The sequence below is a fragment of the Saimiri boliviensis genome, chromosome 15, assembly GCF_048565385.1.
Source record: "Saimiri boliviensis isolate mSaiBol1 chromosome 15, mSaiBol1.pri, whole genome shotgun sequence".
Taxonomy (NCBI): Eukaryota; Metazoa; Chordata; class Mammalia; order Primates; family Cebidae; genus Saimiri; species Saimiri boliviensis.
The window spans coordinates 46,747,456-46,775,047 of record NC_133463.1 but is presented as its reverse complement, the minus strand read 5'-3'; the positions used below and the strand labels follow the sequence as shown (position 1 = coordinate 46,775,047).

The 27,592-nt window shown below is 35.1% G+C and overlaps 1 protein-coding gene across 1 annotated transcript in view; it reads left to right on the top strand.

The window, feature by feature from the left end:
- The window catches only part of PKIA (cAMP-dependent protein kinase inhibitor alpha), a 90,560-nt gene that overhangs the window by 39,095 nt on the left and 23,873 nt on the right, over positions 1-27,592 (top strand). The window contains exon 2 of the mRNA XM_003940196.3: positions 16,126-16,252. The gene's annotated coding sequence lies outside the window, so the exon portion shown is untranslated. The remainder of the gene's footprint in view (positions 1-16,125; positions 16,253-27,592) is intronic.

The window sequence follows — 27,592 nt, the reverse complement described above, 5'->3', positions numbered from 1 at the left end:
CTCATACACACTCAATTTGTGCCCACTGATAAGATGCACTAGTATTGTAAGAGAATCAAATGGTTACATATTTGGAGAAATCAGCTTATCAGAATGAAGTAATAGTGACAACACTTAATAATGCATTAACCTTTCCTTGTTTATTATGCTGGAAGTCTTATGAGATTATCTGAGTAAAAACATTTCAATTACTTCAGCATTGTGGGACATGAAATACAAAGGAGAACTCAGGGCACAGAAAAAAAGAAAGAAAGAGAAAGGAAAGGGTTGAAAGATTAATTACTTGGCTATCAGCTGCTAAGGAAATTTATGTTCTCATAATATTCATAAGGCTCTTGCCAAAATGTTGTTATTAAATACCCATTTTATAGAAAAAGGACTAAGGCTATTCAACTGCAGGTTATTTCGCTGGTATTTATACTTGTGATGGAGACAGTTATGTCAGAAACTCCAATCCCAGTGAAAGTGAAACCTTGCAGAGATACTATAGTTTTGATCCAAATTTTGACAATAGTACAATGTTGCTTGTCTTTCTCCAGGAAGGTAATCTGGTGGTCTGTGTTTCATTAACGGCAGTTCTTACCCCTGTAATTTTTTTTTCTGAATTGTTTGTACCAACTATTTGGTTTTGTAAATTTATATAACACTTTATTTTAAACTAATTATAAAATATAAATTAGACTAACTCTAAGCTGTCCTTTTTTCCACCGATTGATTCTGTAGTAGCAAAAATCTGAAATTACATCTAAAATGCTGTTTATAGTTGTTTATTTTAGTAAGGGGATGCAGAGCAGCCAGATTGAATTGTCAGATTCTCAAAACAAAATCAAATTATCTGATAGTTTGCATTAAACCAGATGATGTATACCTCCTATGGATCCACACATTGGTTTAATTGTTTATAATCTTTGCAGTGTCCCTAAAATAACTATTATCTCCAATTAATACCAAGGAAGCTGAGGCATAGAGAGGTCCAAGTAGAGGCAGGGATGGAATTCAAACCCAGGCTTGAATTTCACTAATTCCCTACTTTTCACTTCCTCTCTCACTGTAGATAATTGTATTAGTCTGTTTTCATGCTGCTGATAAAGACATACCTAAGACTGGAAAGAAAAAGAAGTTTAATTGGACTTACACTTCCACATGGCTGGGGAGGCCTCAGAATCTTGGCGGGAGGCAGAAGGCACTTCTTACACGGAAGTGGCAAGAGAAAATGAGGAAGAAACAAAAGCAGAAACCCCTGATAAGCCCCTCAGATCTCGTAAGACTTACTCAATATCGCGAGAATAGCATGGAAGACCATCCCCCACATGATTCAGTTAGGTCCTCCTGGGTCCCGCCCATGATGTAGGAATTCTGGGAGATACAATTTAAATTGATATTTGGTGGGGACACAGCCAAACCATATCAGTAATCAACAAATGTTCACTTCTTTCTTTTACCCCAGGTGGATTAAAAGAACAGGTGTATGAAAGAAACAGAATCAATCACTAAGCCATACTTAAACCAGTGCAACTTCATTTTTATGTAAATGTTATAATAATGCTATCCAGCAGTTACTGGATATTCATATTATGTTAGAAACTGTGCATTAAGTACTTTATGTTTTTTTTTTTTTAAGTCTCATTCTGTTGCCCAGGCTAGAGTGCAATGGTACCATCTCGGCTCACTGCAACTTCCACCTCCTGGGTTCAAGCAATTCTGCCTCAACCTCCGGAGTAGCTGGGATTACAGGCATGCGCCACGATGCCTGGCTAATTTTTGTATTTTTAGTAAAGACAGTGTTTCACCATGTTGGCCAGGGTGGTCTCGAATTCCTGACCTCAAGTGATCCACCCGCCTCAGCCTCCCAAAGTACTGGGATTACAGGCATGAGCCACTGCGCCTGGCCCTTTATGAGTATTTTTTATTTCACATACATACTTCCGACTCTAGGAAGTAGCTAAAGTGATCAAAACATCAACATGATCAGGTGTCAGCAGTTAAGTGGAAAGGTGCTTCTGGGGGATGATTTGACCAAGACATTAAGCAGAGAAGGGATGGGTACTGATAAGGAGACTAAGAAGCAATTTATAGCAGGGAGATAGCACTCGTGTAAGCAGGCATTGATTGCTTAAGAACTGTGGACCCTGATCACCTAAAAAGTGTGGTTTTGATGAAAACTGAAGAGAGATACTTTTATGCAGTTTGAAAAAAAATAATAAATTGATATCTGTCCATCCTTTCATGTTTGAACATAACTGGTTTCGAGACGTGTTGCAATTACTCATCTTAAGTTGTCTTTATCATCTGAACTAAATGTCTCTGTGATGGAGATAGAGGCATAGAGGCTACGGAGCTGCTTTCCTGAGGTCATAGATACAGCCCCCTCACTCTGGCCAGTGTTGTACATTCTGGCAAACAAGCATAGTTCCTTTTATCTATAGTTATTATACACCTAGTTCAGAAAACTTAATTTGATCTACTTATAACAAAGTATAAATGAAATCTGAATTCATCTAATTAGTTCTTCCTGTAAGATTGTGTTCATTTGTATCACATGTTATAAAGATTTTTGGTAGTATCACAGTGCCAAAGTCATAACCTAGATCACCTGACTCTGCATTCTCCATAGGACTCAGTCATACAGATCTCTCTGAAGTAATGTTATAATTAATCCCCAAAGGTAATTTATAATTATATATATGCTGCTTTCATGCATATTTGATATCATTTTGACTTTCACTATTCATTTACCATGTTTGCAAGCCTTTTGTTAAAAATAGCTGGTACACAAATCATTTCCTGATTGCCACATCTGGAACCCTGATTATATTTGCATTTCAGAGTCGTTAGCCTTTAAAACTAGAGCAGAGTCTGGGAATTTGCAGACAAAATACTGCTTCCTTCTGGAACTTGCATTAAAAAGACATGTCTAAATCTGCATTACTGTTTAAAGAAAACTGATTTATTTTCATTCTAAATTTATATGACGTTTTCGTTAAACTAATCATAAAATGTAAATTAGGCTAATCTAAGCTGTCTTTTTCCCCACCAGAACAAATGACAGTAACATTTTGTACAAAAAGAAAATTTTTTTTTAAATTCACACCTTGAATCATTGCTCTCCTCTTCTTTGAAAGTTAATTCTGATTAAGATGTATCTCATTGAAATCTTTGACAAAGCCAGCTTAGCTATTCTCTTGAGTAATGATTTATCTTATATTAAAAGATCATAAACATATGAACATTAATAACTAATGTAATGAATATTACTAATATTGAGACTCAGTTCATCAAGGAGAATACTTTGGGGAAGCAGATGGACTGTGAAGGGTCAGGGATAATTTTTAACTATGGTCTTGATATTTAGACCAGTGGCCAAGAAAAACCATGAAGAACATGAGAATGGGCTCAATTCATGTCAAGAAATCAGAGTATTTACCAGTGGTTTAACATTTACTAGCCATGTCCTAACAGAACAGTCTGGAAAGATATATAGCATTTTATCTGAGTCATTTAATTTAACCATATCCCTTTATGATTGTGTTATCACTACTGGTAGATAGAAAACAGGCTCAGGAAGATTAAGAATGTTACCCAATTCTAGTAAGCTGCAAAACCCAAACTGATTTAATTTCAGAGCAAAGATCTTTCTACCTCATCAGTGTCGTTCTTTATCTCTTTGAGAATTGATGAGCTCTATGAGCCTTCTTCCAGAAAAAATGCATAAATAAACAATATGAGATGTGGTATATCAGTACAAATCTCATTAATTGATTGGTTTGTTTGGACTTGCATTTGCTGGTAGATCTTTTGCAAAATGGCTTTCCCCTGAGATAGTGGGCTTTAAGTATTTTTTCCAAAGACATTCCCAAATTATACATATAAGAAACTATTTCCTTTCAGGCTAAAGAGAATTAAAATGTATTTAACTACATATAGGTGCCAGTGTTGTTCTACGTATACTAGGATACAAGCTAAGATGGTTCACAAACTGTCCATTATTCTGTGGTTTGTTTCTGATACTGTGAAGTAGAAATAATGTAAGCTATTATAGGACAAGAGAGAGAAAAAAATGCTGCTTCTTCATCCTCAACATCATGTAATTAACCTTCCCCACTGCCCTAGGCTAGGCCAAGTGTTTTTGTTTTGTTTTGTTTTATCCTAGTACAGGGAGCATATTTTAGTGGCCCTTTGTCACAATCTTCTCCACCTCAAGCACATCTCACATAAATCTAGCCCTTCCCACAAAGTTTGTGTCAGGCAGTCTTAGCATCAGCTATACCCATGGATGTATAATTTTGAACTTCTCAACTAGGGCCATGGTAGTCAGGAGAGCATGGTGGTAGGCACTGGTGTCAAACTTTCTGAGTCCAAATACTGCTTCCATCTCTGGCTAACTATGTCAGCCTAGATAAATCACTTAAACTTTTGAAAAGTATCTGTTTTTTCCATTAAAGAGAATAGTAAATGTACCTACCTCATAGGGTTAATGTGTAAATTCATGTAACATGGTATAATGCATATTAGGCATTGCACAGTACCTGCCTCTTGTCAGTAATAGCTGCTCTATTAATTATCTTCTTTGTATCCCCATTCCCAGCTCCCTTCTAGCATCTAGTAGTTCTTCAACAAATATTTACTGGATTGAATTAGTTCTAAAACTTAGGCAATGCACCAACAAGAGTAGTTGCCAGCCCTCAACCATCACTTCTCCCACTGAAAGGAAGAATAGACAGAAGCCAACAATCTACCCCTTTTCTACTCAAAACCTCTCATCCGGCCTCCAGTTAATAAAATAATATTTCTGTACCCCAGGAAAGACTGGGAATTGTTAAAGTCATGCTAGTTTGAAAATAGTTGAGTTTTTCTGATGACATATGTCTCAGAATCCCAGGGTCACCACGCTTATATTAATATAATCTAGTTAGGACTAATGGTGATAATTAGTGAACTAGTCATTTTTGAGCTTCTTGGGCTCTTAAAAATTGGTTATCATTAAGCCCACACTTTATAGAGGCACAGCTATTTTATTTTTACAGGAGACTCAACAGTCAAAGTAATCTCTTTAAAAGCACAAAGCATATAGCATCATTGTCCTGCTTGAAACTTCTAAAGGTCATGTAGTACAAAGAGACTAAAACATAAACCACTTAATAAGACTTAACAGGCCTCAAGTGCTCTGTCCCCCTTCAGCATCTCTTCTAGAACTTCTTGGGTTCCAGGCATGATTGCCTTTTTCAAGCCCTCAGATCCAAGAAGCCTGTAGCTATCACACGGCTTTGCATTTACTGATCCTTCTGCTTAGATCAGTTTTTCTCCAATCATTTCAGTTTCATTTCAGATGCCACTTCTACTACCTTGGCCAGAGAGACCAGCTTCCTCTGTGTCTGTCTATTCCATTAACCAGTTTCACTTGTCAATTTGTTTACTTATGTACCCTACCCCCCTCCTCCGCCTCCGACACACGCACGCACACACACACACACACACACACACACACTTTGGGCATTTGCTTAAGAGCAAGGACTTTGTGTTTGTTCACCACCAAATCTTCCAAGGCTTTCAACAGAGACTGGTATGTGGTAGATGCTCAGGAAATGGGTGTTGAATTAATGAATGAATATGTGAAGGAATGGAAAAAATGAGAGAAACGATAACAAGAATATTCCCCTTGAAAGAACAATGTAACAAGGAAAACAATATTCATTCAATTAAAATCAAACGTACATAGTTACTAACATATCACTTAGTAGTTAACATACAATACAAAATGTTTCATTACTTTCTGGTTTTATCCAAGTAATTAATTAAATTTTGTTCACTTTAAGGGCAATCTGTGAGACATTATTTAACTTCCCTGTTTTAAAATATCGGCATTAACTCAGCCAAAGACATCATCAATTAGTGGTCATCTGACCTTGGATAAATTATAATTAACCTCTCAATGCCTCAGTTTTCTCATTTGTAATGTGGAAACCATACAAGATATATAGATTTATAAGAATAATCACATGAATAAAGCTCTTAGAATAGTTTCTTGCATATAGTGGACATTATAGAAGTTTTGACTACTAGTATTATTATTATGAAAATTAAATGTGGAGAATAATCTTTCATACAGTTTGATATTCTGTTGAATGTAAATGGAACTCATAACATATTTGGAAATCAGATTAAGGGGAGGCAGTAAAATATATCAAAATAGAAGATTACGAGAGTATAAAAGTACAAAAATATCTTTGTTTTTTGTTTTACTTTCTTTTTTAAGGACAGGTCTAGAAATAAGAGTCTAGAAGTAGGAAGACAAAAACTCTCCATTGGCTGTGGTGACATGGAGATCACTGATGTCCTTTGTAATTGAAATTTCAGAGCAGTGGACAAAGGCATTGTAGTGAGGAACGCCAGATGAAAGTAAACTATTGAGTAAATAGGACATGAGGAGTGGAAAAATACATAAAGATAACAATTATGAGGACAGATGTGAATGAGTAAAAGAAGATATTTGATTACCAAGAAAGGTTTCATGTTGCATGTATACTTTTTAATATTTTAAATAGGAGCTAAGGGTCTAGAATATGTTTGAATTTTTATGGGAATAATCTATAAAGAGCTGATCAGCTGTGGAAGACACAGTGCTGTGAAGTTCTTGATCAGATAAGGGAAAATGGAATGACCACTACATACAGTGCAAATGGCCTTTCACATTAACTCTTACAAAACAGTAATAGGAAGATCAGTGAAGATGCTAATGGATAAATGGATTTGACAGTGGGCCATTTACAGGCTTCTGTTTTCTTAATGAGATTTAAAGCAATCCATCAGCTGAGAGAGGGAAGTAAAGAAGAAAGGGGAATTTGACGAGAGTGGGGAAGGCTTATTTTAAAAAAAGAAGAAGAAGAAGAATAGCCCTTAAGTAGAATGAGAAAGAACTTACTGGTTAGTAAGAGCAATATTCCCTGTCTTGAAAGCTCATTTGAGGTTGATGTTCATTAATTTATTGGAATACAGTTGTGCCCTGTCACATGATTTTTCTACAGTTACCTAGGAATAAGCTATGAAGAGGCAGAAAAGAGTGAGAGAAGATAATTAAGAGGAAATACGATTAATATTTTAAAGATATAGGTGATGTTCAACTTCAGTAGTTGACAAAACATTTGAAGAAATGGAACAAGAGGGTCCAGTTTATTAATTTATCAAAATCAGTAAGCACATATTATAGTATCTTATTTTGGTAAAGCTCTTCATCTAATTTGGTTCCGTAACTTGAAAAGTAATTTGGCAATGTCTAGTAAGATAAAAGTGTTTATAGCTTTTTATCCATCAGTTTTAATTCTGGAAATTCACTCAAATAATTTATATTTAGAAAATCATTATATAAAGGTGTTTGTTGTCCTGTCATGTGTAGTAACAAAAAAAATGGAAACACCTTTAATTTCAACACTAACAAAATGATTTGCTAAAGCAAATTATATCTAATTAGTAGAAAATTACACAATCATTAAATAATTATGAGACTATGCAGCAAAATAGAGTAATACTTAATGAAGAGAGCTGATTTCAAATTTGTCTGCCTTGTGACAACTATGTAAACATAAATATTTATTAAAAACTGAACAAAAATAAAAATTTAAAAGCTCTGCAACAGTAATGGGAATTTTTACTTTTGTTTCAAAATCTTTTAGTATGGTTCCTTTTTGTAATTTTGCTCTTTAAGAGGAATGTTAAAGGAATTTTTTTGGCCCCTTTTTAAAGATTTTCTGATTATTATATCTAACATTTACAAATAAATAATTATTTTATCAGAGAAGATTAGACTTCCGTAACAGTTCATACTTCCACATTATTTGGTAGAAAAAGAAGAAATATGCACTTATAAGTGTTTTTAGAAAATTTTTCAAGATTTTTTTTTCTTTCTTTTTTTTCTGTATTTTTCCTGGAATAGAGATTAAGCAAACTGCCTAAAATTCTAGTCATTATTTTTCATTATTTTCATTTTTATTCACTTACCTTGCCCTTCACAGCAACTGCAACGAATCTGCAGGTGCACCTGCCAATTTCCTGTCTCTTATCCACATAACGAAGCCATGCTGATAAGAACATAACCACTATTTTAAGAACTCTTCAGTTATTGAATTATAATTTGGTCTTCTATTATAAGAATTTTATGTAAGTGTAAAATTTGGACTCAACTTCTGGAAGTCTTTTGATTCCTTAGTCCAAACTTGAAAGATCCTCAATATTCACCCATATGAGAACAATTATTTGCATAGTTAGAAGCTCCTAAATTATTGATTAATGGATACCTGGCAGCACTGTTGCTATTTCTCAGAAGTCCTTTATTAAAGTTTCTCTCTCCCTCTTTCTCTTATACATACACATGCAACCCCAAAGTAATTAGGGTTTTGTTGTTTTTTTTTTTTTTTTTTTTTTTTTTTTTTTTTTTTTTTTTTTTTTTGAGGATTGCCAGTATAATGTTTATAGTTTCTTTTACATAGCCAGTACAAAGCAGGCACTCATTACATAGTTAGTGATGTTAACACTTTTTGGTTATTATTTAGGTCTTCATTTTCCTGACTGTGTGAGTTCTCAGAAGGAAATACAATTTCCACTACATACAGTAACACCTTTTATCTGCAGAGATTTTAATTGAGCTCATTACTCAAAAAAAAAAAAAAAAAGCCAACAACAACAGCTTAGTTTTCTGCCTTTTGCATTTGCCTTACATTGGTGTTCAATAATGATTTAATTTGTTAATTATTAAATTATTTTTGAGAAAGTAGAACAAATCGATAGGGTAGAAGAGATGAGAAAACTGTCCATGAAAAAAAAGGTCAACTCACTTACGTGCTCAAAGCCCAACTTAGAAGAAGTGCTCTGTTTTGAAAAACACAAAGGAAAAGTGTAAATATGTATTGAGTTATATTAATTATTTTAAGAGTTAAGCACAAAATTTCCTGTTGATTTATATATTTGGTACCAACAAAAATCATATGGAATTAGTAATATTAAGATAGAATGTTGAGCTACAAATACATAGTCTAATTTATGAAACATGTCTTAGTTGGCTAATAAAAAGTAAGATGGTGAGTGATTTCTGAGTAGCAGAAGGCAAAGAGAAAAACTTTCTACATGATATTGTACTTCTGTGTAAAATGTTTCATAAATATAGCTACAAAGCCATATGTTATATAGCTTTTAGGTACCTGCTGTGTCAAAGATATCCCCCGTGGAGATCAGATTTTGCCAAGGAAGGGATTTATAAAAGTAATACGTATGCCAGTATCATTAGCAAACAGGCGTGCCATCAAAGTGAGCCTCCATTTCAAACTGATGAGCATGCTATCCTACAGTATTATTTCCTTCTGAGTTTTCTGGTTTGGATAAGGTGGTTAGAAAATGTATTTTAAAAAGGCTGCATCAACTGAAATAACAATACATTTTGAAAACATAAAATACTTTAGCTAAAGTTATTACAGCATCTTGCATTAATATTTCACCGTACATTAGACATTGCCTACAACCAATGTTTATGATAATTGCTGCCCTCCGAAGTGGAATAATGCCCATGGCAAACATTAATCTTAAAGAAAATTAAACACCGGAAAGAAATTTAGCATTTAAAGACAGTTTGCTTTGATTTATTCAGTGAGTTCTTCCAAAAACATATTACCAAGAACTATTACTTATTAAATTGGAATTACCAACCATTTTAGAGTTAGTTTTTTTCTTCAACATCAATATCAGTGAGGTAAAGCAAACTCAAATATTTATTGAGAAATGCAGAAACATAATCATAAAACAAGAAAACACTTGACTTTTTAAATAGACTTTATATTTTAACAGTTTTAATTATTCAGAAAATTTGAAAATACAATATAGAGATTTCCCCTATATACTATACCCATTTTTCTCTATTATTAACAACTTATGTCATATTTGTTTCAATTAATGAACAACTATTGATATATTGTCACTAACTGAAGTTCATACTTTTGTCATGGTTCCTAGACTTTTACCTTATTGTGTCATGTTTGTGTCCCAGGATTCCATCAGGATACTGTGTTACATTTAGTTGTCATGTTTCCTTAGGCTCCTCTCCGTTGTGACAATTTCTTATGCTTTCTTTATTTTTAAAGAACTTGACAATTTCGGATAATACTGGTCAGGTATTTTGTACAATGCCTGACTGCTAAAATGTGCCTGATGCTTTTCTCAAGATTGGGGGTGTGCGTTTTAAGGAAAAAGACTACAGAGGTAAAGAGCCATTTTGTCAAAGGGCTTATGACTACTGATGTCAATCTTGATCACCTGGCTGACATAGTGCTTATCAGGTTTCCTCACTGTAATGTTTCTCTTTTTTTCTTTCTGTATTATACTCTAGAAGGAAGTCATAATGCTCAGCCAACAATAAGAAGCAGGGAGTTACACTCCCCCTCCTTAGGATGGAATAGCTATATAAGCTATTTGGAAGTTTTTTACACTGGAGACTTGTCTATCCCCCAGCCATTTATTTATTTATTATTTTTTTTATGGTGAAAAGATACACATATATTTTAGGCAGCTGGACTCAGTTTAGATGATCCCAATTTTGCTGGCAACATCCAAAGCATCGTAATCAGGAGCCAGTTGAACATATGCCTTCTTCTCTCTTATGAGGCCGAATCAGGGTGTTGACTGTGGCCACATCAATATCATAGAGCTTCTTCACAGCCTGTTTGATCTGGTGCTTGTTGGCTTTAACATCCACAATGAACACAAGTGTGTTGTTGTCTTCTATCTTCTTCATGGCAGACTCAGTGGTCAGCGGAAACTTGATGACAGCATAGTGGTCAAGTTTGTTTCTCCTGGGGGTGCTCTTCCGAGGATATTTGGGCTGCCTCCGGAGTCACAGTGTCTTGGGCAGGTTTATTAAATTATTTTTGAGAAGGTGGGTGACATCCGGATCTTCTTTTTTTTGTGGCTGTGGACACCTTTCAACACTGCCTTCTCGGCCTTTAAAGCCTTTGCTTTGGCGTTGGCTTTAGGAGGGGCAGGAGTTTCCTTTCTCGCTTTCAGCGCCATCTTGTGAAAAGGGTCCCCCAGCCATTTATTTATTTAATCACTTGTTTATACCAGGAAGAATCCGTGGAAATTTATTTTATACTTGGGGTTATATACCACTTTATTTTGTTGCCCAAATTCTTCCATCTTAACCATTATGGCAGGACAGACCCCCACAGATGATGATCAATGTCTCAAACGCTTTCAGTAGTTCCCCAGCTTCTGGTTCCTAGGCTTCTTTGACATGACTCCATCAATGTGTGTTTTTAAAAATCACTTCTTTATTTTCTGACACTACAGGATTGTCTAGTTCCATCTTTTATATTTCTTGCCCTGGTTCTAGAATTTGTCCTTTCTCCAGGAAGCTCTAATTGCCTTTATTAGGGAGTGGTATTAGCACCGAGATCTGGGTGCTGTGTGTGCTCATGGCTACTGAGGTGTCTTTGTTTCTAGGTTGTCTTAACTGGCTGAGTGAAGAGATATGTGTATGTCTACTAGCAATGTGTATGACATATCTGTAACTTTTGCTGTATGTTGCTATGCATATGTACATTAAGCTAAGCATGAGTTTATATTAGCGTCTCCAGCTCTCATCTATTACCTCATGAATGGTCCAGCCTTCCTTATCTGTAAATTTCACCTTCAGTAGAACACTTGACTTCTACAAGTGTGAAATTCAAATTGTAATAACTTTCCTAACCCTTAGGAAGCCATTTGTCTAGCTGAATAATTCCTAAAGGGCATGGTGTATATTGTCAAACTTCAATTTATAGCCAACAGCACTTTTTAACATCAATAGACCTCCATAATTCTGGTTCTGATAAGATGAAGTAGCTGCATTTCTCCCAGGTCTCTTCACTTACCACTAAAACCCTGAATTGAATACAATACATAAGCATGAACAGTGAAAACTGGAAGGCAGACTTATCTTGGGACTTCAGAAATGACATGGTAATGAGTTCCCTGTTTTCTTATTGCCTCCCACATAGCTCAGACAGGGCACTACAGGAACCTCCAGTCCATAACTACCAATAGACACAGACAAAAAAAGCTCCAAGAAAACTCGGTGCTTCTTAGCCAAAGTATAAGAAAAGACATTTCTAACAAAAGAAAACCTTTCTGGCAGTATACACACCTCTCCAGCCAAACAGTAATGAAACCACAGGTCAAGGTTACACTGATGACCCATGACTTTTGTTTCAGAGGGACCACGTAAGGAGTGGATCATGCATACCACCCAATTCTTGCCCTTCACAAGCAGGGAGCACTCTGGTTCCTGCACCAGAGTTGTTGCAATGTGGTTCAATGGAGAGCTGAGCCTCTACCCCAGCCATCAGGAAGGAGACTTAAGGAGATCATGCCAGACAGGGCTAATTACAAATGGACTCCCTGTACACAGCCATGAGGTCCAGTGGGGAGCTTAACCTCCACCTCTATTGACATCAGCAACAGGATATTGCAAGTTGGGGTCAGGAGGCGTTGCACTTTCCTTCAAAACCTGGGGACAGGGAGATCAGTGAGGAATTGAGCATCTGCACACACCTAACACCAATAGGATAGAATAAGGTAGTGTGAAGAAGGAGAGTTGACACTTCATTTTCCTCTCACCAGTTCAGGGGGCCTGTTAGAGTACTGAGCCTCCATTCCCATTTGAAGGCAACAACCTGATATGAATGGTCCTACTCTCCTTGGGAAGGTGTCAGCAAGGCCAAAGAGGCAGCTAAACTTCTACCTCATTTGTCTGCAGTAGGGCCGTGTGAGTCAGCGTCCCTCTGTTGCCATTGTAGTGCCAGCCAGGCCCAGTGGAACCTGTTCATTCCCACCCTTGAAGCCCTCATGCTACACCCCAATATAGGGGAACTTCCTGCTAAAAATAATAATAAGATAAAATAAGATCCAGAGTCATATAACACTTATAATATTCACAATACAATTGAAAACTACTCATCATACCAAGAACCAGGAAATCACAAAATGAATGAAAAAAAAAAAAATTACAGTCAGCACACACCAACAATGAGATAAATCAGTTGTTGAAATTATCTGACAAGGATTTTAAATATATCACATAAATGTTTCAAAAAGTAATTATGTATTTCTTGAAATAAATGAAAAAATAGAAAGTGTAAGCAACAAAATGGATGTTATAAAATAAAACCAAGTGAAAATGATAGAGCTGAAAAATATAATAACCAAAATAAAAACCTTTGTTGGGCAGGATCCAGAGTAGAGTGGATATGACAAAGCATAGGCTCAGTGATCTTAGGAACAGATCAACAGAATTTACCAAATCTGAAAAACAGAAGGAAAAATAGGCATAGTGGAAAAGTGGGCAGGATTGCAGGAACCTTTGAAACAAAAAATAAAAAGCTGACATCCATGTCATCAAAATCCCAGAATGAAAATAGAGAGCCAGTGAGATGGAAAAATTACTTGAAGAAATGACAGAACAGTTCCCCAAACTAGTAAAAGACATAAACATACAGATTCAATAACCTAAGCAAACCTCGATTAGGGTAAACACAAAGATATCCATGTCAAGGTACATCATAATTGAACTTTTGAAAAATAAAGAGAAAGAAAAAAAGTCTAAAAAGCAGACAGAGAGAAACAATGCATTACTTATAGAGAAACACCAATTCAAATGACAGCAGATTTCAGATCTGAAACTATGATGTCAGAATTATTGGCATAACATTCCTCAAGTACTGAAAGCAAGGAACTGCCATACATGAACCTCATATCCAGTTTCTTCTTTGGCTTATATTAATGGACTATTAACTAATCTTTCTGTGTCTAGGATTGCAACTACCCTTCTCCAATAATCAAGTCCCAGTATTTCCAAAGGTATCTTTCTAAAACAAACAACATCTGATCATGTTATGCAAATAAACCTTTCTATCTTCTTCTCTTTCTAACTTGAACTTTTCTGTTAAAATCACTCAGTGTCTTCCATCTTCCTTAGAATTAAATTCCACATTCTTATCATACATACACAATCCATTCTTTATCTGGTTGCTATCATGCTCTCTGTTGTCTTCTTTTTTTACACCCCTCTAAACACTATACCAGTTGTATATGGCATTTCTTTCTTTTCTGCTCCTTAACCATTCTTTTTGTCTCTACTGTGAATTTGTCTTCTCTTTGACTCAAAAATTTACCTCTTCTTCACATTACATATCAATCTCCAGTATTGACTTCTGTAAGAAGACCTGCTAATATTCCTCACTTATTATTGGTCCACAGAATGAATTAAGACCCTGCTCTCTCTTCCATAGTACTGTGTAATAATTTGTACTATCTGGATACCCCCAAAAAGTAAATTCTTGATGGTAAGATAATGATTTTAATAACGGGCACACTGATGTCTAGCTTAATCCTTAGCATACATTAGGTGTTCAATGAGTATTAAATGAGTGAGTGAATTGTCAACTTGAAATCTTAATTTTTCCTTTTTTTTTTTTTTTTTAAAATAGGACCATATCAAAGATACTAACAGTTCTCCAGGAGATTAACTTAGGATCTTTGATTTGATTTCATAGAGGAAATTGTTATCAGTGCATTAGTATTTAATTACCTTAAAAGAAAACTGTCAACCAAAGTTTATTGATTTGGATTTACAAGATAATCTTTGATACCCCCCTGCCACTGTATGTGATGTGCTCAGAGGCCCACCTATATCTCCCTAGTACTTGGCATTCTAGTGCATATTGACAGAATTGTTCCATCATCTGCAAATATCTCTATAGGGTAGGCCAGAAGTGTGCAGGAGATAATGTATCTGGTTGAAACTTTCAATCCATGACAGAGGGGATTTGGAATATGAACACTTCAGCTTTCTCACCCACTGGTAGTGATAACTCTAGGGAATGTTCTGCAATGCTTCACAGGACTTCTCTGAGGGACTTGTAACAGTTTTCCTCAAGAGTAACCTGTTCAGTGCTGTACCACTCTTGGCTTTCTTCCATGCCTCTATTCTCAGTACCCATTCTACTCCTGAGTTTCCTTAATGACTGCCCAGGAACAGTTTGAATTCAAATTCTTCTCTCAGGCTCTGCTTCTGAGGGAAATCAGTCAAAGACAATCCCAAACCACTCCTAGTTTCCTAATAGGCCAGTGTTCCTTTCAGGGTCATCACTGTACAGATGTGGAGGGCTGGCTTATTGTGTGTTGCTCCTCCTATATCCCTGTTTACAAATAGATGGAAAAGGGTATGATGTTAAAGACAGAAAAAATGTATATGAGAATGGTCAAGAAGTGGATAGAAAGAGAGATCAGGTCATTTGTTTTCCATGAATGATTAATGATGGTATACAAGTTGTGGACAGATGGTCTATAACAGGTGTGAGTATAATATGAGAAGGCTACCCCTTAATCATCCAGAAGTCTGCTATGATTGTTTCAGAATCACAGTGTTGGAATTTTATTGCATAATTTGCTTCACTTTACTCTAATATCCATCTTTCTAAATCCGTCCATCTTTCTAAATCACTACTAGTCAACAGATTTATTTTCTCTCACCATCTCATTACAAGAAAAGCTATACACACACACTCTAATACTTTTGTGTGTGACAGTGCTTGAAAAGACATTAAAAGTCTCTGTAAAATATCCTTCAATAAATTCCAATGTTTATTTTATTAATAATTAAGTTTAGTCAAATTAATTTTCTGAAGATCTTAAGTGAAGACGGAAGAGAAATCTAGATGAACACTGAAGAATGGAAGTGGACATTAAATAAAAAGACAGAAAACTTGTCTTTTTTGGCCTCTCAATCACTGACTAGTAGTCAACAGATTTATTCTTTCCTCACCACCCCATCACAAAAAAGCTACACACACACACACACACACACACACACACACACACACACATTAACCAGGCCTTTTTTGAAGACTGCTTGACTTGAAATCCCAAAATGCAACCTATACTCACATCGTGTGTTTGTCTTTTGAGAATTCATACTTGTAAATCATGAAATTTCCTGCAGTTATGATATACTGTTCAAAAGATAGATGCTTGAACATTTCCTTAACAATTTTAAAAAGTGAAACTTATATGTACAGATAATTTCCCTTTCTCCTACTGTTTCCATTTCAGTTTCCTGACTTTCTGAGAAGCCCTGGTTTCCCCGAAGTGATTTCTGATAGAAATCTGGAGATCATCTCCAAGAAAAAAAGAAATCAAGTATAGTCAATGAATTAAAGACAAGAAGGTTTCCAATCAGGTAGGAACACTAAATCTTAAACATTTAATTATCTTAAAATAAATGTGCTGAGAACTGGTTATGGCATGACTGTCTGAAAAAACAGGTATCTAACCTACCCTACAAAAACCTTGTTTACAATCCCCTTGGAGGTAGTGATGTTTATCAGACAAAACCTTGGAGGGAAGGTTTTGTCTCATACAATAACAGCGCCATGCTTTTTTCTATTTTTAGCTTGTTATTACTAAGTACACTGAGTGATCTCCATGCTTGTGGTTTAATCCCAGGAGGTTAGACCTGTGGAGCAGCAGATTAACTCTTTCAGTATTTTCTTTTAAGAAAAATTATTTTCATAGGTTGTCTCTGTGACCTTCTACGAAGGTCATGAAAATTATGGGTCATGATGACATTTAGTCTTCTACAAGAGGAACAGTCCTAATGAATGATGTGAGGAAGTTGGTTTGGTTCCTATGGGGCACTTCTAGTCTTGGTCTTGGTACAGTCAAAGTGAGTGTATATAGACAGCTAGAAGGAAGGTAAATGGAACATGTGAAAGAGGAGCTCTGTTCTCATTTTTCTATGCACATCAGCATCCCACTGAGAATTTTCTTTTCATTTGCAATTTGAGAGCAAAACCTGGGGCAAAGGGACATCCCATTTTACAGCAAGAAAAGAAAAAGACAATAGTAAGATCATAAACAGCTAGTCTTCTCATTTGCAGTTATATTAATATGCACTTATTTTTATTTTTATTTTTTTTTTGAGACGGAGTTTCGCTTTTGTTACCCAGGCTGGAGTGCGATGGCGCGATCTCGGCTCACCGCAACCTCCGCCTCCTGGGTTCAGGCAATTCTCCTGCCTCAGCCTCCTGAGTAGCTGGGATTACAGGCACGCGCCACCATGCCCAGCTAATTTTTTGTATATTTAGTAGAGACGGGGTTTCACCATGTTGACCAGGATGGTCTCGATCTCTTGACCTCGTGATCCACCTGCCTAGGCCTCCCAAAGTGCTGGGATTACAGGCTTGAGCCACCGCGCCCGGCCCAATATGCACTTATTAATATATATTTAGCACAGCACTTGATTCCTAGTCAATACTCAAAATGACACAGGTTGAATAATGGATGAATTAAGGAAAAAAGTTTGTCCTCATATTGTGTTGTGTGTTGGCTTCTGTAGTCTTCAAACCCATTATCATAACTAACACATGAAATAGAAGCCATAAAATTTTTTGAATGAATGAATAGGCCTCCATGATTCTAAGGACAATTATAAGACTAACACAGAACACATGTTTGCCAGGGTCTATGACAGAAATATCCATGACATAAAAGCTTGAATCTGAGACTGCTGATGTAGCTGACAATATTTCTAGTTCTGAGACTGATTTTTTAAATAATTAAAAAATTATTTATCCTTTACATTTAGGCATAGTACCTTCATTAGATTTACTGTTCAATGATTTGGGCATGGGGAGAAAATCCATCAGATGAATTTCTTAACTATATTACTTGTAAACTTATCTTTTTTTTCAAATTTATAACAAATACAGTAATTGTACATATATGGAGTATAGTGTGATGTTTCAATGCATATATACATTATATAATGATCAAATCAGGGTATTTGGCATATCCATCATTTTAAGCATTTATTATTTCTTTGTGGGGATAACATTTAAAATCTTCTAGCTACCTTGAAATATACAATATATTGTTATTTGCTATAGTTACCATACTATAAAACATATTTGTTAGAGCATTTTTATAATGACACAGTTAAGGGCAATTTCAGAATCACTAGCTGCTAAATTGCTATTTATACTTTTCCATGGGTAGTACAGCTGCAGCAGCTATGTCTCTGCATTCTGTTGTTGCTATCTCCTTCATTTCCAAGAGAGACCAAAATTCATTTCATTGAAGAAGAAATGTAAAATTTAGCATAATCCAGTTACCACAAAACCAAAACACTCACACATACTCTCCCAGATGTCAAACACACCACCAAAACTAAGAACTAGAATCAACATTGCTGAATCTTCCTTTGTGCTTTTCTCTGGTTCTTTTTTTCTGGCATTAAAAAGTATAACTCTGCTCTTGGTTTTATATTAGCATTCACTTAATTTTTCTGTATTTTTCATTATATTTTTTTTTTGCATTTTATACAATTGGCATCTACTTTAGGTAACTATGTTTGCTTTTTTTCACTCAATATTATTATCTTTCTAAGGTACATCTATTTTGTTTTATTGTTTATTCATTGTTTCTACTGTATGATACTATGATGTATAAATATAAAAAATGTGTATATTGTCTTGTTGATGCTATCTAAATTGTGTTGGATCTCTGGATCTGTTATTAACAATATTTTATTAGCATGTATTTTCATGTCTCCTGTTACACACACATAAGATGTATCTTAACATGTGTAACTAAGATTAGAACTACTGGATCATTGGAAATTTGAATATTCAGCTTTAAAAGATAATGCCAAAATGTTTTTCAAAGTTACTGAATCAAGTTGCAGTCCTATGACTCTACAGCCTCACCAATTAGATCAGCCAATCTAGTTAGTATAAAATCTCAATTGTTTTTTGTGCTAGTTTATTAGGGCTGCCATAACAAAATACTACAGAGTCTATCGCTTCAATAACAGAACTTTATTTTTACACAGTCTGGAGGTTAGAAGTCCAGAAAGATGTAGGCAGGTTTAGTTTCTCCTGTGGCCTCTCTCCTTTACTTGGAGACTACTGCCTTCCTGCTATGTCATCGCATGGCTTTTTCCCCTGTGTGCACGCATCCCTGGAGTCTCTTATTCTTCTAAGGAATCCAGTTATATGGGATTAGAGCTTTACGCTTAAGACTTTATTTAACCTAAATGACTTCGTTAAAGGGCTTATCTCCAAACACAGTCACACTGAGGAATGAGACTTTAACATTATAAATTTCTGGGCAACGCAATTCAGTCTATAATAGTTTTAGTTTGCATTTCTCTAATTATCAATTGAATGGAAATCTTTTCATCTGTTTAACAGTCACTATGTTTCCTATTCTGGAATATTATGAAAAATATCTTAGGTTCATTTTCTATTTACTTTTTCCGTACTTATTTCTCATTGTTATTTAAGTACAATCAAATTAAATAGTTTTTTGGAGCTTGAGTTTATATCTACCATCTTGCTAATTTTACCTATTAATAAGATTCAATTTTGTTAACAAGAATGCACAAAGTTTTTTAAATGTTGTAGGTCAGCTCTGTTCCATAGACATTTCTGTGATAATGGGTATGTTCTCAGTGCTGTCTAACACTGTAGCCATTAGCCACATGTTTCTTTGAAAAAATAAATGTAAATTAAATAAAATAAAAATTTCAGCCCCTGGGTCAAACTAGCCTACATTTTAAGGATTCAAAAGCCAGATGTGATTAATGAGTGAATGTGCAGCTTTAGATGGTTGGACAATGGACCCATTAGTCACAAGATTTTGTCTTTGACAGTGGCATAGTGAAATATTTTATGTAACAGTTATTCTGGCATTAAAAAGAAAAGTTAATTACCATTAGACCTGGCAATCACATTACTGGTTATATACCTAGAGGAATATAAATCATTCTGTTATAAAGACACATGCATATAAATGTTCATTGCAGCACCATTCACAATAGCAAAGACATGGAATCAACCTAAATGCCCATCAGTGACAGACTGAATAAAGAAAATATGGTACATATACGCTGTGGAATACTATGCATTATGCAGCCATCAAAAAGAATGAGATCATGTCTTTTGTGGGAACATGGATGAAGCTGTAGGCCATCATCCTTAGCAAACTAATTCAAGAGGAAAAACCAAATACCGTATGTTCTCACTTATAAGTGAGAGCTAAATGATGAGAATTCATGAACACAAACAAGGGAGCAACAGACACTGGGGCCTTTTTGAGGGTGGAGGGTGGGATGAGGGAGAGGAGCAGAAAAATAACTCTTGGGTACTAGGCTTAGTACCTGGGTAGCAAAATAGTCTGTGAAACAAACCCTTGTGACATGAGTTTACCTATATAACAACCTGCACATGTACCACTGAACCTAAAATAAAAGTTTAAAAAATGAACCAAAATTAAAAAAGAAAAAAGAAAAGAAAGGTTAGTTAACCTGGTCATTTCTAACTTTTCAAAGTAACCTAGCAAAGCTTTCATGGCATACCTAAATTTAATGAGTTGTATTCATATATGACCACGATTATATACTAAACTACTTCTTGACATAAATGTTCACTTCGTAGTAAAGTTCATTATCCCAAAATGGCACATACCGAAGTATCAGGAGGTATCCTTATTCCTGATATGCTGTAATAGAATGAAGACCTTATCTTATCTGGTCTTTAGTGTAATGGATGTGAATCTTTATCAGTCTTCATATTCAAAATTATCTGCTAGTCCTGTGATGTTTGTTTTTGTTTTATTAAACTAATATAAACATGTATAAATAAAGTCTTGATTGCTTTTTCCTAAAATCTCCTATATTTACATGTGAAAATGCATTTCTTACTTTTCCCCCTCTTATAACATCTTCTTACAATTTAATCCTCATGAGCCTTATTTCGCCTAGCTCTAATTACTTAGAATTTTATTTTAAAATGTAAGATATCACTGATCAGTCTCTTTTTAGTCATCTTATAGATGACTGAAGATATTCAAGACAGTGTGCTAAAGTAAGAAATAATACTCAGTAATCAGAAAATTCAAGTCTTAGTCTTTACCCACGAAAATGAATCATGTGAATTCAAGTAAGTCATTTTATATGTAAACTTTATTCTGATTCTAAAATTGTTATGATCATTTGTAAAATTCTGTTTCACTTATGACAAGTCTCAAGACTATAAAGGTTTTAAAAATATTTAAAAATTATGAAGACTCAAATATTTTTTCTATTTCCCCTGAATTTGATATTAAACTATAATCATTCATCTTCACTTATGGCATCCTGTAGCTGCAGTTGATAGAAAGACAAAATATTATGTCTTATATCGTGTACTTGTATCATAAATGAACACTTTTGTTTAAAATCATGTTCTACCTAAACTCTTGATATCTTTTTCACATTTCCCATCCCTATGCTATAAATCAATCACTTTTAATGGAAAACACAATTCTTTTTTCTGTTTGCTAAAAGGTCTCTTTAGAATATCAAGTTTTAAGTTATCAGTACAACATACTTTGGAAAATAAGCTCTCATAATTTCCAACATTGATGTTTTGTTTGATTGGCTATTAGAACACCATACTCCTGGTTTTCTTCCTTTCTCACTTCACATTTCCTCCTGGTCTCCTTTGTGATGCCTCCATCTCTTAGTGTTTATTGTTAGAGTGCTCTAAAACTCATTCCTGGCCCTCTACAGTTTTCTGTCTATGCACATGAGATTTATTCTAGTTCCACTGCTTCAATAGGCATATGACTCTGACTCTCAAATTCATACCTCTAGCCTTCACCACTCACCTAAGCTTGAGACTCTTAATTCTCATTTTCTACTAAATATCTCCACTTTATACATCATAGATACTTCAGAACTAGCAAATACAATGAAATATTTTACTTTTTCCTATCACTTTCACTCCAGTTTTTTTCATCTCCACAACTCATTCATTTGTTCAAGCCAAAAGCTTTGGGTTCATTCTTAAACTTTCACTTTTCCAAAATTTCTACATCTAGTCCATAAAAAACTCTTTCCACCTCTAACTTTAAAATCTATCCTGAATCCCTCTCACCATCTTCACCCTAGTCATCATTGTTCGCCTCACCTACTGCAACAGGCAGTCTCTTATAGGATCTTCCTCCTTCCCCTCTTGACACAGTCCTTCTAGTTTATAACCAGTAGAATAGTCAGAATAATCTTCCAAAGAAATTTAAGCCAGGAACCATTACTGTCCAAAACCCTAGCTCTCACCACTTTTGAAATAAAAATTAAACTGCCTTCTTTGGCCTACATGGCCTTAGTCACAGTTCCTTCTGCCTTACTGTCTAAACTCATTTACCACTTTCCTCCTTACACACTTGCCTCCAGGATGTTTTTATACTGAAAGAGGTTTCCAGCATCAGGAACATTGCACTTACTATTTTATGAACCTGGAAGACCTGCAAGATACCTCAAAATAAGACCTCAGAAGATTGCTGCATTTCATTTTATGGAGACATTTGGTGAGAGACATTTTGAAAAGGATAGATAGATTTTGCTGTGGAGGCTATTCACACATTTATCAATGAGCAAATTTATTAAATAAGAAATGTAAAAACGACAGAGCAAAGGTGTGTATTTTAAACAGAGAACTCTGAGGAATTGTAGACATGTGAGTTACAATTCATGAGAATCACCTGAAGTGAGTTCCAGACAACCATTTCCACCCATAAAAATTGTGAACAGGAAATCGAGATGGCCTGGGGACCTGTCTTTTGACAAGGTCTTCAGGTTATTCTGCTACATATGGTTTACAGACAACTCTTTGAAAACTAACAAGCTGGTATATTTGTTTAGATACAAGAGACTAAACATGGGCTGGTGCAGAGCACCAATAGTATGCAACTGAAAATAGGCAGATGATATGAATCCTGAGTGTCAAAAGGGGAATAGGATTCAATAAACACCACTACAGTATCAAGCACTGTTGGCATGGAGATGTCCAAATCCATTCATATAAATGAACTGTTAATAATTGAATTGTGCTATATAATTTTTTAAGTTGTAAGCTATTAAAATATTTAGATAAATATTACAAATTTTGTCACATATTTTGTTGCTATAAAATGATGCATACATATGGTATAAAGATATAAAGAATATAGATATAGATATGCTAAGAATATGTAATCTAGGCTTCATTATTTAGCTGATACTTCATGTTGTCTTTATAATTTCCTGAAGAACCACTTCTAATATTGTTTAGGAAAAAATATTGATTCTCTCCATTCTTTACCACTTTCCTTCCCTCACCCTCTTCCTTGTCCCTTCCCTTCTTAAACAATTTAGTCCAAAAGCCATTAGATGAAGCCTAGTAAGCCTTTGTCACCATGGGCAGGGTAGGTACACAGGAAATTGCAATGTTACAGTGGTCGGGCATTGGCTATTAGAGCCCAGGAAGTGGAAGGAGGATGTCAGCACAGAGGAGCCTAGTGTAAAGTGTTGAAAGTTATTGGAGGGAGAGAGGTATCTACATGGAGGAGTGGCCACAGCAGCCACTCAGTACAGATAGTTATAGTCTGTGCTAGGTGGGGAGAATGTTGTATGGGGTAGAACAGCGGTAGCAACAATAATTTGTTAAAATACAGGGAGCTTGATCTAATAAGTAAGAATATTAAAGATGAAGGTAATCAGTGTTTCTCATTGTCTGAGGAGGAAGTTAAAGGTTAAAGTATGATATAGGCAACAGCTAGAATGAACTGTGGTGTTGAGTGAAAATAGGTGGAATGAAAGTGCTGGTTATATATATATATATATATATATATATATATATATATGTAGCAAATACAGAAATAAACATATATGTAAGGTGTGTGTTTGTGTTGTGTGTGACTATATAAATATACATGAATGTGTTTTCACATGTATGTATGTGTGTATGTCTGTATACACATAAATCCCATAGTTCAGTTTATTGTAAAGGCCTGGGGAAGCTATTCCCCAATAGCAATGAGCACACCTAGTGTCCAGGTCTTGGTGTCTAGACACAATTAACTTAGTGAAGGAACCAGAGCTTTCCGGAGAAATGGCTGATTCAGAGCAGAGAAAGCATAAGATGAGCCTAGAACATATTGTTCCAAGAAGTGAGAAACATATCAAAGAATGGCAGGGAGATGTCAAAGGACATATGGGCCAAATTGAAGACATTTCCCCTTGGCAAATCTTGAACAATCTGAGCTTCAAAATAAATAATAATAAAAACTTGTTATAGTTAATTTAATAAAATCACCAATGAGTTTGTATCAATATAAATAAATTGAATAATGTTGGTGAGAAATAGGATATTCACTTAAGCACAAAGTATCTTACCACAAAATGTATTAATGTTAAAAAAGAAATAAATAACTTTACAATGGAAAAGACTGTGTGGCACCTTTTAATCTAATGAGTAAAATGAGTATCCCAATTAGGGTACAAATGAAAAGTTTGCCCAAATTGTCTGTAGATAGAATATGGTGAGAATAGAGCTTCACTGTGATTTTCTTGCCAAAGAACACATCTGCTGAATCTAATCATAAGGCAAATACAAACAGCTAAACCCTACAAAATAACTAGTCTGTATCTTTAAAGGTTGCAAGGCTATGAAATTCAAGGGACTCACGAAAATTTTTCAGATAACAGAAATTAAGACAGTCCAACTCAATGAAATGTGATTTTAGACTAATCCTTTTGTTATTAAGGGCATTATTGGGATACTTCAAAAAACTTAACCAAGTCGGAGGTTTAGACAGTACTATAGTAATGTATCAGTGTTAATTGTCAGATTTTCAGGTTTATATTTGGATATGTTTGTAGGAAGTACTAAGGTGTTTGGGGTTGACAGGGCATGGTGTTGACAACTTACTCTCAAATGGCTTGAGAAATAAGCCATTTTACTGTCTTTTTACTGTCATTTCAACTTTTCTGTAACTGTAGGATGGTATTTAAGAATTTATGAACAAAAGACAAGTCCTCTCTGTGTCAGATAATCCTTCTTCAGGCAGCCAGTATAGTTAAAAGCTGTTTACAATGGTAGTCGGCTTCTAGTCTAGCAGTGCTAATCTTTCTTGCTAATACCATGTATTTCCCTCAATACTTCATTTCCTTTTTGAGGCTTTGGGAATTTTTCCTAATGATGTTTGTATTAGTCCATTCTCATGATGCTTATAAGGACATATCCAAGACTGGGTAATTTATAAAGGAAAGAGGTTTAATTGACTTACAGTTCCATATTGCTGAGGAAGTCTCAGGAAACTTAAAAACATGGTGGAAGGCACCTCTTCACAGGGTGGCAGAAGAGAGAATGAATGCAAGCAGGGGAAATGCCAGACACTTTTAAAACCATCACAATTTGTGGGAACTCACTAGCACGAGAAAAGCATAGGGAAAACCACCCCTCTGATTCAGTTACCTCCCTCTGGGTCCCTCCCATTACACATAATGATTATGGGATTACAATTCAACATGCGATTTGGGTGGGGACACAAAGCCAAACTCTATCAATGTTTTGTTTTCTTTTGATTTTTTACTCTACAAATGTAGAGTAATAATAAAAATAAAATTAGTAAAGTTCTCTGTATTAAAATAAAATTAACAAGATTCATAAGAATGGAAATAAGTTCTTCAAGAATTTTATATATTTCTGCATGCATTCAAAATTGGAGTAAATGAGCATGAAATTTATAAGAAAAACAAACCATAAGGAACATTCACACTCACAAACTCAAAACAGTTGAACATGTTTACCCTGTTAAGAGGGCTGTAATAAAACAGCAGGTGACAACTGTATGTCCAAATAGACATGCAACCTTTTAAATTATCCACGTCAGGCCATGTAACAACTGGGCAATTCAGCAACCAAGTTCAAAAAAATCCTGTTTTCCACAATTTCTTAAATCCACACTTAGAAAAATAAAAAAATTCTCTTTAACTCTCAGAAAACTGGGCACTTATTAGTTAAAGCAAATCTGTTGTCCTACTGGCCTATACCTGGTTATAAATAGCAGCAAGACATGAGAACACCCAGGGACACTGAATGGGCTTTCTAAATATAGTATTTTTTTCCTACTTCAAAGGCCTTTTAGAAGAATACCATACTTTGTGAAACTTGCCCTTTATGAAGGGCACACAGACACTAAGGTCAGCAACTTTTAAATCTTGAAAAGTTTTGAAATATTTATTTATTTTGAAAGGCATGAAAACTGAAGAGCAGAGAAATTAATATTTTTCCCAACATCAAATGGCAAGCAAATACTATAAAAGTTACGGCATTGAAACCCCTGTCTTCTAATCAATTGAATGCAGCATGTAACAGATTGCAGTAACTGCATATTTTCATTTCCCTCAACACCATGTTCCTTCTATGCCTCATCCCTCTTGCTTCTGTGAGAGGGATGATAGTATTACCTGCAAGTATTGACTGTGAGAAATACTTTTCAATTTTACTTTTTTATAACTCACTCTTGAAATTCTATTTCTGTGTTAAAAATTTGTGACAACATTCTCCTTTCTTCTTTAAATGATTCTGCTTGCATTTGCAGTCTTTTATAGTTGAATTACTGTATAACAATAAGTATAAAAACACATTTTAGTAGAGGAGATTACAGTTAGGAGACAACAAGGTGGGGGCTGGAGTTGTCATACCTTAGAGGGAGATGGAAGAAAGAGACAATGTTGGCTAGACCCAATATATTGTAGCCTTCCTTAACCCATTTATGCCTAGTGTTTCATTATTGGAACACTAAGCTTGTGGGAGTTATCTATGTCCTACTGCTCAAGGTCATCACCAAAGTCTGATTTTCCACAGAAGAAATTTGCAACCTCTGGCATCAATGGTTTAATTGAAGTCCCAGAGTGATTTCTGTTGTTTGCATTGCTACAGATAAGGGAGTAAGGAAAGAAAGAAGATTTTTGTGTTTCTCCATTTCATATGAATTTCCTAAGGATTTCTGTAAGACTTAAAAAAATATGTAAAACAGTTTATCTTTCATTTTTACCCTACTCATTTGCATTTTAACATGTTGATAAATAGCATTTTAACTCAATAGTTATGATTAACCCTGTTCTATAATTTCTAAAAGTACTGGAAGTGTGTGTGTGTGTGTGTGTGTGTGTGTGTTTGTGTGTGTGTGTCTGTGTGTGTGCCCGCGCTTGCGCTGCCTTTGCAACCAATAAAAAAAAAAAAGCTCTCAGTTGAAAAATGATTATTATCATGCAGAAAATAATCAGATTTGATAGTGGGGCCAGCCACTGGTAAGTTTTAAAGTCACCCCAGGTGATTTATTCGTGCAGCTGTGTTGAACACCTCCATTCAGATGAAGCATTTAGATGAAAGTATAGCCAAACATGGCTATAATTTCACATCTGAAATCTGTTTTATCCTGAGTCATTTGGATAGTGCTTATTCTATGTGTTTATAGAATCTTTGGTTGTATTATAAAATATTAAAAGTTGGTGTGAATTAATGAAGTGACATGCAATGATGAAAGCCTAGAAGATAGGCACCAGATCTTCTAATTATCACTCAAATGAGTTTGGTTGAAACAAAATATTATAGGAATTAGACACAAACATTACTAATGCATAATGCTGAAATAAAAATCTTGTAGTTATGTAAATATGAAAGAAATTCTAATTTGTACCATAAGGTAATGA